The sequence below is a fragment of the Piliocolobus tephrosceles genome, chromosome 8 (genome assembly GCF_002776525.5).
Source record: "Piliocolobus tephrosceles isolate RC106 chromosome 8, ASM277652v3, whole genome shotgun sequence".
NCBI classification, from domain to species: Eukaryota; Metazoa; Chordata; class Mammalia; order Primates; family Cercopithecidae; genus Piliocolobus; species Piliocolobus tephrosceles.
The window spans coordinates 16,198,188-16,210,998 of record NC_045441.1 but is presented as its reverse complement, the minus strand read 5'-3'; positions in this window follow the sequence as shown (position 1 = coordinate 16,210,998).

The following is a 12,811-nucleotide window of genomic DNA, read 5'->3' as shown; positions in this document are numbered from 1 at the left end:
ATCCTTTAAGCCCTGGAGGCAGAGGCTGCAGTGAGCCAAGATCATGCTACTGCACTCCAGCCTGAGTGACAGTGAAACCCTGTCTCAAAACAACAACAAAACAGAACAGACGAAGGCATTTGAATAGGTGGTTGCCAAGATCCTCTATGACCCTGAAATTGCCACATTGCAATTGCAAAGAGCCATATTAAAGAAGGAAGGGAAAACTAAATTTCCTACAAAGAGGCTGTGCTGGGGTCATTAGTCAAGCCAGTTAGGATTCTGCCATGTTAAAACAAGTTCTCCCTGCACAATCCCTTAATGGTATTCTCTCTTGGTTCCTAGAGCTTCTCTCTTCAAGTAGTCAGCTAGAACCCAGATGTTCTCCATCAGGTGTGAGTCTGCCTTCCTAGGGGCAAAGCGACTGGAAAATAGCATTTGTGGGCAGGTGAATGGAGAGTTTGTGCAAACTTCAAAATTTAGGTCTATCTTTGTTGCTGGCATTTGAGGAGCATATGAGGGAGGCTGCAGATGAGAAACACGACTCTATCTACAGCAGACTTGAGGAACGATCACACAAAAACAACTGAACATTAAGGTTAATAAATTCCCATTCCTGCAAACTGCGTTCAGCTACCCTGCACCAATAATGCTATTTCTGTGACTTCTTCCCCACATCTGAGGTTGCCTTGAAGTTAGTGTTCCTTGGGTTTTGATTTTGTTTGAATATAATGTTTATAATATTGTTTTGCAGAGTAGAGGATGGGCAGCATATGTGGCAGAGATGAATGATTTTTTTCAGTAACATTTACGTTTCCTCTTCCATAGCCTGGGCATCCCAGCCTGAGGGTCTGCACGCAGTCATGTGCTGAATTCTCATAAGTAGAATGTGAGCAGAGGTGATTAATATCATTTAAGAAGCAGATAAGCCTTCTCTAATGCACTCTCTCCTTTTCTGCCAGCTGGGTACAGATAAGACAAGAACTCAGGATTGGCTGAGCTATAGGTTAGAAGGAGCTTGGATCTCTGAATCACTGCATGGAGGAAAGTCAATGACCAACCAGGAACATCCATAAAAAATAAACTTTCTGCTGACTCTTACAACTTGACAAAGACTTTCTAATAATCTTCCTTTGTATTCTGCATCTGCTTCACTTCTCCTGTGAAGATGCTTTGGAGTCAGGCTTTACTAAAACTATGGCTTACTAAAGGAGAGAGCTATCCTACCTGGAGCTAAGAAATAGGACTGGGCTTATGCTACACAGAAAAAGTTAGTGAGGTGTGAGGTGGGGGTGTGATGAAACCGTAGAAGGACACCAAAGCCCACTCAGGTGGATACCAGAGGGACTGGAGACTATACAGAGCAGAATGTACTGAGGTTGAAGAGAAAGAATAGAAAAGTCAACTGGGAAGAACGCAGAACATAGTGAGAAATAAAAGCATCCAGTGGAAGTTGATGCTTTGTGAAAGCCCTTTTCCTTACCTCTCCACTTGTAATCCATGCACACCTTGCCCTCCATTCCAGTCTGCAAAGGGATGTCCAAAATAGGTTGCAAATTTTTGATACTCCTCCTGTTTAGAAATAGGATCTAAGAACCTCCCTTTGAGGCTAGACAAGTTGACTCATCTAAGACTCCTTCAACCAAGAGAATGCAGTGGAAATGTTAGTGTTTAACTTCCAAGGCTCGATCACAAATACCATAAAGTTTCTGCCTTGTTCTCTTGGGATGCTTATTCTGTTACCTGGGAAAAGCTATCTGTTACCTAAGAAGTCTGACTGCACCGAGACTTTCATGCTGGTGAGGCCATGTGTAGGTGTTTCGGTCAACAGCCTCCACTGTGCACCCAGGTGGCTGTTGGTTTCAATCATCGACCATGTGCATGTGCCATCTTTGATGTCCAGCACGATTGAGCCTTCCAGTGACTGCAGCCCCAAGTGGCATCTAAATGTAACCTCATGAGAGATCCCAAGCAAGAACTTTCTAGTTGAACCTTTCACAAATTTCTGATCCACAAAATTGTGAGCAAAATAAAATGGTTGCTTTAAGCTGCTGAGGTTTATGTTTGTTTTCTTTTAGAGATAGAGTCTCACTCTGTTGCTCAGACTGGAGAGCAGTGGTGTGATCATAGCTCACTGCAAACTGAAACTCCTGGTCTCTAGCACTCCACCAGTCTCAGCCTCCTGAGTAGCTGGAACTATAGGCACATACCACCGGGCCAAGCTATTTAAAATTTTTTTTTTTTTTTTTTTTTTTTGGAGATGAGGTCTCACTATATCTCCCAGACTGGTCTCAAACTACTGGCCTCAAGCCAGCCTCCTGCCTCAGCTTCCCAAAGCACTAGGATTGCAGGTGTGAACCATCATGCTCAGCCCCTGAGCTGCTAAGTTTTGGAGTATTTTGTTACTAAGCAAGTGTTATAAAAACCAACTATATCAGGTATTGTAGTGGTGGGGAAAAGCCCTTAGGTGGAATGGGAGTCCTAAGAGGTCCCACAGAACAGACGTTCTCACTACAATGGGGCATTGTGGTGTTTGTTTGTTTGTTTGTTTTGAGACAGAGTCTCGCTCTGTTGCTCAGGCTGGAGTGTAGTGGTGTGATCTCAGCTCAATGCAACCTCTGCCTCCTGGGTTCAAGCGATTCTTCTGCCTCAGCCTCCCACATAGCTGGGATTACAGGCATGCACCACCACACCTGGCTAATTTTTGTATTTTTATTAGAGACAGGGTTTTGTCACGTTAGCCAGGCTGGTCTCAAACTCCTGACTTCAAGTGATTTACCTGCCTTGGCACATGGGAATTTGAGAATATCAAGCAGGAAGGCACACTTGAAGTCATCTGCTTTATCAGTTAAGATTAGAGTTGATTGCATATGACAGAAAAGTCCAACATATCAGTGGCATAAGTAAGCTAGGATATCCTTTCTCTTTCAAGGTAAAGACAGTCCAGACCTGGTAATCCAGAGCTTCAGTGGCAGGTTCTCCAAGCCATCAAGCTCCAGACTCCTTCTAGCCCAAATCTCTGTTATCTCTATTATGTGACCCTTTCCCTCATGTTACAATATGGTAGCTAGAGCTGCAACTATCACATCTGCATTCCACATAATGCGATGAGCCCTGGTAACACATAGGTATGTAGGAAGAAAGAAGGAAAGAAAGGATATTGGGAGGCAACCAACAGTCTCTGCCACTGGGAAGTAACAGAGAGCCAAACATATCCAATTTGATTAGCACATTATATCCATGAAATCTTAAAAACGTTAACTATCTGGGATTCAGAAAGGGGGTGGGAAAGTTACATTGTATATTAACAGAAATCTGGAAACTTCTAGGTGCTTCTCAAAAATAAGCTGTCTTTAAATACAAGTTCAATTCCATTAAAGTGACAAAACCTAAATTTATAAGAACAGCAATTGAATGAATTCAGAAGGCTGGCAACCAACTAGGCTCATTTTCAAAAGTAATTTAAGACTATGCAAATTCAAGTTTCCTTTCCAATTGTTTTGTGCAGATGGATGCAACTCAGATTCCTAAATTTAATTTCCACTTTGACCTTGGCAGGAAGGAAGTGTCAATGCTGTCCTTGTTTGTTAATGACCTTTGGCATGATTCTAGAAAAATTGACCTGGTAAGCGTATACTTAGGTGTGTGCATGGGGTGGGGGTTGGGGAGGTTGCTGGTAATGTGTCTCAGAATCATCTGGAAGTTTTTACACATTGTAAACATCTCCGTGTCAATCTCCCAAACTGAAGAGATTGGTATTGGAAATAATGAGGGTAGAGGGCACGAATCATTTGATAAAGTTATCTGGAAGAGTTCATGGATTTCTTTGAGCCCCCATCCCCTTATTATCAAATGCAGCATCAAAAGCATGTGAAGAGCTGGGCCCAGCAGCTCACGACTGTAATCCCAGTACTTTGGGAGGCCGAGGCAGGTGGATCACTTGAGGTCAGGAGTTCAAGACCAGCCTGGCCAACATGCTGAAACCCCATCTCTACTAAAAATACAAAACTTAGCTGGGCATGATGGCATGTGCCTGTAATCCCAGCTACTAGGGAAGTTGAGATGGGAGAATCACTTGAACCTGGGAGGCAGAGGTTGCAGTGAGCGAAGATCGCGCCACTGCACTCCAGCCTGGGCAACAGAGTGAAACTCCGTCTCAAAAAAAAAAAAAGCACCTGAAGGCTTTAATGGTTCTCAGGAGACTGAGATTCCATGATGGATGCTGCCCAAGAACAAAGAATAGCCAGCAGAAAAGAAGAGACTTGGGCTCTGTGGCTCTAATGTAACCATGCTGGCTTTGTTGCTTGATGCATATGGCAGATCTATAAGCCAAGACACGACGTTTCAACAAAGAAAGAGGTTTAATTGTAGTGCTGCTGAATGAAGAGACAGGAGGAAGCCTCAAATCTGCCTTCCTGAAGAGTTTGGGGCTAGGGTTTTTAAGAGTTTTGGAGAGTTCCAAAGCATGGAGATCATGGACTGGTTGAAGAGTACAGAGTGAGGTCATGGGACAGGGAGAAGGAGAAATGTATTGGCATCAGCTTCTCTGCTGGAATTCATGATCTGCTTAAGCAATTCTTAAACAAAAGCCTCCTGAATCTAATGTCAGAAACCCTACCTATAGGAACAACGAGGGTGCAAATAGTATCTTGAGCTACCTATAGGTTATGAGAAAGTGGGTCAAAGTGCAGCTTGATCAATGCTTAATTATAACCATATTTCTGTCCAGAATTCGTGTTCACCCTGTGAGAACAGCTTCATTGGAACCCTGCAGAACAGCCAAGTGGGGTGGCTCATGCCTGTAATCCCAGCACTTTGGGAGGCTGAGGGGGACAGATCGCTTCAGTCCAGGAGTTCAGGACCAGCCTGGCAATGAAACCCCATCTCTGCAAAAAAAAAAAAAAAAAAAAAAAAAAGAAAGAAAAAAAATATATATGTAAATTAGCCAGGTGTGGTGACAGGTGCCTGTAGTTCCAGCTGCTGAGGTAGGAGGATCGCTTGAGCCCATGAGGCAGAGGTTGCAGTGAGCTGAGATCATACCACTGCACTCCAGCCTGGGTGACAGAGTGAGACCCTGTCTCAAAAAACAAACAAACAAGCAAAATCCCTGCAGAACAAAGTGGGTAGTTGTATCTAAACATGCATTACTACAGTCACTAAAAACAGAAAATGCAGCCGTGAAGAGTTTGCAAGAACAATATACTACCAACAACAAATTACTGAGCACCCATCTTCCCGGCACTGAGGAAGATAAAGAGAAAGCAAGACAGCACCTGCCCTCAGGGTCCCCAACCCAGACCCAAGCAGCAGGGAGGTTAACAGGTCAGAAGTCCACTAGTACAGGGTTGTCTCTGCACAATGCAGGATTAACCTCTAAATATGTTCTACATATACTGAACATACCTGGATCCTGAAGGATATAACACTGTGGCTTCCGGAGAAAGAATTTGCTAACACATTTCCTTTTGTGTTCCCACCTCTCGTGTGTGGGTGAGGCCCAAACATTATTTCCTGGCAAAAATCCCTGTTCCTTTTTGCTTTCATCGCAGGATGCATGTGGGGTGACACTCACAGCTGGGTTTTGCTAAGAGTGGGTGACCCGATCTTGTTCTTTTCTTGGTGGAAATGTGGAGGTGGAGGGGAGTGGGGAGGAGGAATCTCTGATCATTGCATTTGGGTAAATGGCTATGTATGTCACCTCTCCCAATTACCGGAACTTGTTAGAACACAGTGTGAACTTGTTGGTTTCTGTGAAGAGGAAAAAAACATCCACACTGGAGAAATTGCCATACTCAGTGAATTCAAACCTAACTTCTCCCCTGCTTAGGTCTGGGCTGGGGACTCCCTGAGGGCAGGTGCTATGTCTTGCTTTTTCTTTTTTCTTTCTTATTTTCAGACGGAGTCTCGCTCTGTCGCCCAGGCTGGAGTGCAGTGGTGCAATCTTGGCTCACTGCAAGCTCCGCCTCCTGGGTTCAAGCCATTCTCCTGTCTCAGCCTCCTGAATAGCTGGGACTACAGGCGCCCGCCACGGCGCCCAGCTAATTTTTTGTATTTTTAGTAGAGACGGGGTTTCACTGTGTTTAGCCAGGAAAGTCTCGATCTCCTGACCTTGTGATCTGCTTGCCTCAGCCTCCCAAAGTACTGGGATTACAGGCATGAGCCACCACGCCTGGCCCTTGCTTTTTCTTTATCTTCCTCAGTGCCAGGGAGATGGGTGCTCAGTAAAGATTTGTTGTCAGTAGGATGATATTTCTCTTGGAAACCCTTCACGGCTGCATTCCTTGCTTTTGCTCACTGTAATAATGTAGGTCTAGATAAAACTACCCACTTTGTTCTGCAGGGTTTTTGTTTGAGAGAACCTTCTAGTGCCCTTTTCCCTGGAAGGTGGCCTTGGCTAGAAGCTGAAATTCTAGTGCCATGATAAGAGCTTGGTTCTTTTTTTTTTTTTTTTGAGATAGAGTCTTGCTCTGTCACCCAGGCTAGAGTGCAGTGGCACAATCTCAGCTCACTGCAACCTCCACTTCCTAGGTTCAAGTGATTCTCCTGTCTCAATCTTCCGAGAAGCTGGGATTACAGGAGTGCACCACCACGTGTGGCTAACTTTTGTATTTTTAGTAGAGATGGAGTTTCACCATTTTGGCCAGGCTGGTCTCCAGCTCCTGACCTCAAGTGATTTGCCGGCCTTGGCCTCCCACAGTGCTGGGATTACAGGTGTGAGTCATCTTGCCTGTCCAGAGCTCAGTTCATGAATCAAATGACCTGCCATCAAATCCTGGCTCTCACCCATACCTCAGAGCAATTGTGTTACTCAGCCTCCCCATGAATGTGTTTTGTTTTGTTTTTGAGACAGAATCTCACTCTGTCCCCCAGGCTGGAGTGTAGTGTTGCGATCTCGGCTCACTGCTACCTCCACGTCCCAGGTTCAAGCGATTCTGCTGCTTCAACCACCTGAGTAGCTGGGCTTACAGGCACCTGCCACCATGCCCAGGTAATTTTTGTGTTTTAGTAGAGATGAGGTTTCCAACATGTTGGCCAGGTTAGTCTCGAACTCCTGACCTCAAGTGATCTGCCCGCCTTGGCCCCCTAAAGTGCTATGATTACAGGTGTGAGCCATCGCGCCTGACCCTGTGTGTTTTATTTAATCTGTAAAATATGATTAGTAATAATACTCACCTCATAGATTCACGGGGAGGTGTATTTTTCAGACCAGTTCCTGGTTTCAATAAAAGTAAGCTCTTACCATTATTAGGTTTCTAGCTGAGGGCTTGCATAATGTTGTGAAGAGAGGTAGAAAACACAGAGGAAGATTTGGGTGGGAATGGGGTTTAAGGCAGGCAGGATATTGAGCTCAAAGGTTTTTGTTTGTTTATTTAAGTCTTTTTGTTGTTGTTGGTGGTGGTGGTGGTGGTGTGGTTTACCTAAGAAAGGCAACACAACTGATAAGGTAAGTGAGAGTGGAGAGAAGGCTGGCCAAATCAGTTGCGAAGTGGCAGGCAGAATTCTGACATGACCCCTCAAGGGCCCCTCCCTCTGATGCATAATTTTCCCCTCTTAAGTACGAGTGAGACCTGTGAGTGTTTAGGGATATCACAGCCATGATTATGTTACTTCACATGGCAAAAGGGATTTTGTAGATGTAATTCAGATTCCTGATCGATGATTGACTTTAATCAGAAGGGAGGTTACTTGCGTGGGCCTGATCTCATCTGCTAAATTGTTTAAAGAATCTGGCCTTTTCTTTCCTCTTTCTTTCTTTTTTTAAAGACAGCATCTTGCTCTGTAGCCCAGGCTGAAGTGCTGTGGCATGATCTCGGCTCACTACAACCTTCACTTTATAGGCTCAAGGAATCCTCAAGAATATGGGTCTTTCTTAAAGTGAGAGAGATTCAATGTGTGCAAGGGATTTTATGCAAGGCAGCTTCTCTGTTGCTGACTTTGAAGATGAGAGGAACACATGGAGTTGGGCGTGGTGGCTCACACCTATAATCCCAGCACTTTGGGAGACTTGAGGCGAGCAGATCACTTGAGGTCAGGAGTTTGAGACCAGCCTGGCCAACATGGCGAAACCCCGTCTCTATTAAAAATACAAAAATTAGCCAGGCATGGTGGTAATGTCTGTATCTCAGCTTCTCAGGAGGGGAGGTAGGAGAATTTCTTGAACCCGACAGACAGAGGTTGCAGTGAGTTGAGTTGATGCCACCTCACTCCAACCTGGGCAACAGAGAGAGATTGTCTCCAAAAAAAAAAAAAAAAGAACGCATGGTAAGAAATGCTGGCCGGGCACGGTGCTTCACACCTGTAATCCCAGCACTTTGGGAGGCTGAGGCTGGCAGATCACAAGATCAAGAAATTGAGACCATGCTGGCCAACATGGTGAAACCTCGTCTCTACTAAAAATACAAAAAATTAGCTGGGTGTGGTGGCACGTGCCTATAGTTCCAGCTACTCAGGAGGCAAAGGCAGGAGAATTGCTTGAACCCGGAAGGCGAAGGTTGCAATGAGTGGAGACAGCGCCATTGCACTCCAGCCTGGTGACAGAGCGAGATTCCATCTCAGAAAAAAAAAAAAAAAAAAAAAAAAAAATGGAAAGAAAAGAAATGCAAGTGGCATCTCAGAGCTGAGAGGGACCTTTCTCTGGCTGACAACTAGTAAGGGAACCTTAGTCCTACAGCTGCAAGGAACTGAATTCAATCAACAAGTTGAATGAGCTCAAAAGTAGATTCTTCTGCAGAGCTTCCAGAAAGGAGAGTAGTCTGGCTGACACCTTGAAAGACCCCATAAGGGCCTTGTAGGACCCTGAGCCCATGCAGGCTGTGCCCAGACCTCTGACCTAAAAAACTGGTAGCTACTAAATCTGTGCTGTCCTGGCTGGGCACAGTGGCTCACACCTGTAATCCCAGCACTTTGTGAGGCCGAGGTGGGCAGGTCACCTGAGGTCGAGCTCCAGACCAGCCTGGTCAACATGGCAAAACACAAAAATTAGCTGGATGTGGTGGTGTGCACCTGTAATCCCAGCTATTTGGGAGGCTGAGGCGGGAGAATTGCTTGAACCTGGGAGGTGGAGGTTGCAGTGAGTCAAGATGGTGCCACTGCACTCCAGCCTGGGCAATAAAGCAAGACTTCATCTCAAAAAAAAAAAGAAAAAGAAAAAAAGAAAGTTGCGCTGTGCTGTTTTTAGGATGCTAAATTTGTGATTATTTGTTATGTAGTAATAGAAAACCAACAGTGTTTTGTTTGTTTGTTTGTTTTCGAGACAGAGTCTTGCTCTGTCACCAGGCTGGAGTGCAGAGGTGTGATCCCGGCTCACTGCAACCTCTTTCTACCAGGTTCAAGTGATTCTCCTGCCTCACCCTCCTGAGTAGCTGGGACTACAGGCGTGCACAACCATGCCCAGCTAATTTTTGTATTTTTAGTAGAGATGGGGTTTCACCGTGTTGACCAGGATGGTCTCGATCTCTTGACCTTGCAATCAGCCTTGCTCAGCCTCTCAAAGTGCTGGTATTATAGGTGTGAGCCACAACACCCAGCCCAACAGTGGTCTTAACAAACAGAACAAGAACTTGGACTTAGGTAGTTGTATTAGTTCTCGGTTGCTGCTGTAACAAATAAGCACAAACTCAATAGCTGTAAATAGCACAAATCTATTACATTACTATTCTGGAGGTCAAAAGCCCGAAATGAATGTCACTGGGCTAAAATTAAGGTGTTGACAGGGCTGTGTTGCTTTTCTTGAGATTCAAGGGAAGAATCTATTTTCTAGCTTTTTTCCAGCTTCAGTGAGGCTGCACACACTCTTGGTTCACAGCTCCTTTGTGTCTTCAATGCCAGCAATGGTCAATTGGGTTTCACCTCACATCACTCTGACAATGACACTTCTGCCTTTTTCTTCCACATTAAACAACCCTTGTTGGACTATATTCTTCATGTCACCAACCATGTGTTAGAGGAATAACCATTCCACCTGTTTGGGAATTGCAATACTCTGTCATTTGATTTGGTGAATGTTTCTCTCTACAAAGAAGTAAAATGACATTAAGTGTTTCTTTATTTTTATTTAATTAAATTAATTAATTAATTTATTTATTTTGAGACAGTTTTGCTCTTGTTGCCCAGGCTGGAGTGCTGTGGCGTGATCTCAGCTCACTGCAACCTCCCCCTCCTGGGTCCAAGCGATTGTCCTGCCTCAGCCTCCTGAGAATCTGCTATTACAGGTGCCCACCACCACACCCAGCTAATTTTTTTAATTTTTAGTAGAGACGGGGTTTCACCGTGTTGCTCAGGCTGGTCTCGAACTCCTGACCTCAGGTTATCTGTCCACCTCGGCCTCCTAAAGTGCTGGGATTACAGGCGTCAGCCACCGCACCCAGCCCATTAAGTGGGTTTTTGATATGTATCTTAAAAATACAGACTTGTAATCCCACCTGCTCTGGAGGCTGAGGTGGGAGGATCACTTGAGGCCAGGAGTTTAAGACCAGCCTGAGCAGATACAACCACATCCCATTGAAAAAAAAAAGGAAAGAAAGAAGAAAAAATAAAAACATCATAACGACCCTCTATAATGCAGCTCATAATTTCTGCAGGTTTTGTTTTGTTTTGTTTTTTAATGTGGATGAGCTATATTCTTTCCAGTCATCTTTAGGTCAAGGTAGGTATTTGGGGAGAAGTGGGATTCGAGGGATGCAATAACCCTGGTGAGGGGTTGCAGCTTTGTAGTTTGATTCTCTGCTTGGGGAAGGTGCTAAGGATAGAAGTTACAGCGGGGATGATGCCCTTGGTCCCTGAGAGACCCAGCTGGGTTGTGCAAAAAGTCAAGCGAAACCACTGTAGTGACAGGTGTCACTACCTTAATCCCACAAGACGTCTGCCACATTCACAGAGCACCAAAGCAAACCCTTGAAATGCAAAGATTTTAATCACCCGAGATTTTTTGTTGAGGTATGGAATAAAATGGATTAAATTGCCAAAAAGAAAAAAAGAAAAAGAAAATCCTCTTTGATGAATGAGTTAACATGCATGGCTGTGAGTGTGTGTGTGGGTGTGGGTGTGGGTGTGGGTGAGTGGGTGAGAGAGAGAGAGAGAAATCATATCTAGATGAACAACAGATGAAAAGAGAGAAATTGGCTGACACCACTGGTTATCAGGAGATAGACATACCAGAATCATTTATGAGACTTTATAAACTGCATTCTCTCTCTGAGGCATTTGATACATTAACATAAAAAATCACATGTTATAAATTGAGAACGGAAGAGAATGAGATTCTATTTCTGTTTTTTTGAGACGGAGTTTCACTCTCGTTGCCGAGGCTGGAGTGCAATGGCGCAATCTCAGCTCACTGCAACCTCCACCTCCTGGGTTCAAGTAATTCTCCTTCCCTAGCCTCCTGAGTAGCTGGGATTACAGGCATGTGCCACCATGCCCGGCTAATTTTGTATTTTTAATAGAGACAGAGTTTCTCCATGTTGGTCAGGCTGCTCTTGAACTCCCGACCTCAGGTGATCCACCCGCCTCGGCCTCCCAAAGTGCTGGGATTACAGTTGTGAGCCACCACACTCGGCCCTCTATTTCTTATATAAAGGGTCATAGCTTGCACGGTGGCCATCCCACAGGCTGGGAAGCACAGCTGCCAGCCAAGACCAGAGGCAGGCATTTCTAAAGAGGAGGGTTTGGGGTAGGGGCTTTATACTGGACAGGTTGGCTAAACATATATATTCAACAGGTTACACAAGGAGCTATGGATATTCATGAAGGTGGTCCTGACGCATGCATATTGAACAAACACGCGTGTAATACACAGCCCATGTTCATTTTACGGTGGAGACTTCACATTTAAATGTGTTACAGTCAGGTCCTGTGCATCAAAAGGTCTTTTCAGGACATTGAGGCGTGCAAGTACACAATCTCTGTACACCGGCCAGAATTAGTCCATTGTGGGTGGTCTCTTATCAGGAGAAAGTTAAATCAGTCTCTTGTCCAATCAAAGCTGTAGCTAAGGCTGATGGAACGGGGGTCAGTTAGACAGGGCCTGTGAGCTGGATGAGTTGTGCTTGTTTTAATATTGCTTATCTGGAGGCCAGAGCTAGAGAAAAAGAAAAACCTTGTGTCAGTTAGAACATAGTTTATTCTTCAAGTAGTGGGGTGGGGGTCTGTGTGACTTAACCCTTGCCTGGCATGGCTGTGTGTCCTGTTGATAATTTGCCATGGAGTTTGTTCTGCCAGTCTAGTGGTCTCTATTTTAACATTAACACTGGTCAATTGTTGCAAAAGGGCAGGAGTATTATGAGGCGAGCCTCATCTCCCACCTGTGGTGGCTGGGAACTCAGTTTTGTTGTTGTTGTTGTTTTGTTTTTTGAGAAGTCTCACTCTGTCGCCCAGGCTGGAGTGCAGTGGTGCGATCTCAGCTCACCACAACCTCCACCTCCCGGGTTTACGCCGTTCTCCTGCATCAGCCTCCCGAGTAGCTGGGACTACAGGCGCCCGCCACCACACCTGGCTACTTTTTGTATTTTTAGCACAGACGGGATTTCACCGTGTTAGTAAGGATGGTCTCGATCTCCTGACTTCAGATGATCCTCCCATCTCGGCCTCCCAAAGTGCTGGGATTACAGGCGTGAGCCCCCCGCGCCCGGCCGGAATTCAGTTTTTAAGGTTTTACTGGGGTCTTCTTGGCCACGAGGGTGTCAGTTCGGTTGGTTGGTGGTGGCGGCAGCAGAGGGGTTAGGATTTTGTTTTAAGTTTATCGCCAAGAAATTCTGGGATTTAGGGTGGAGGTAGCTGGTGGGGGTGGGAAAGGAAAAGTGGGCAGGGAGAGGGCGTGGGGGTCCGGGAGTCA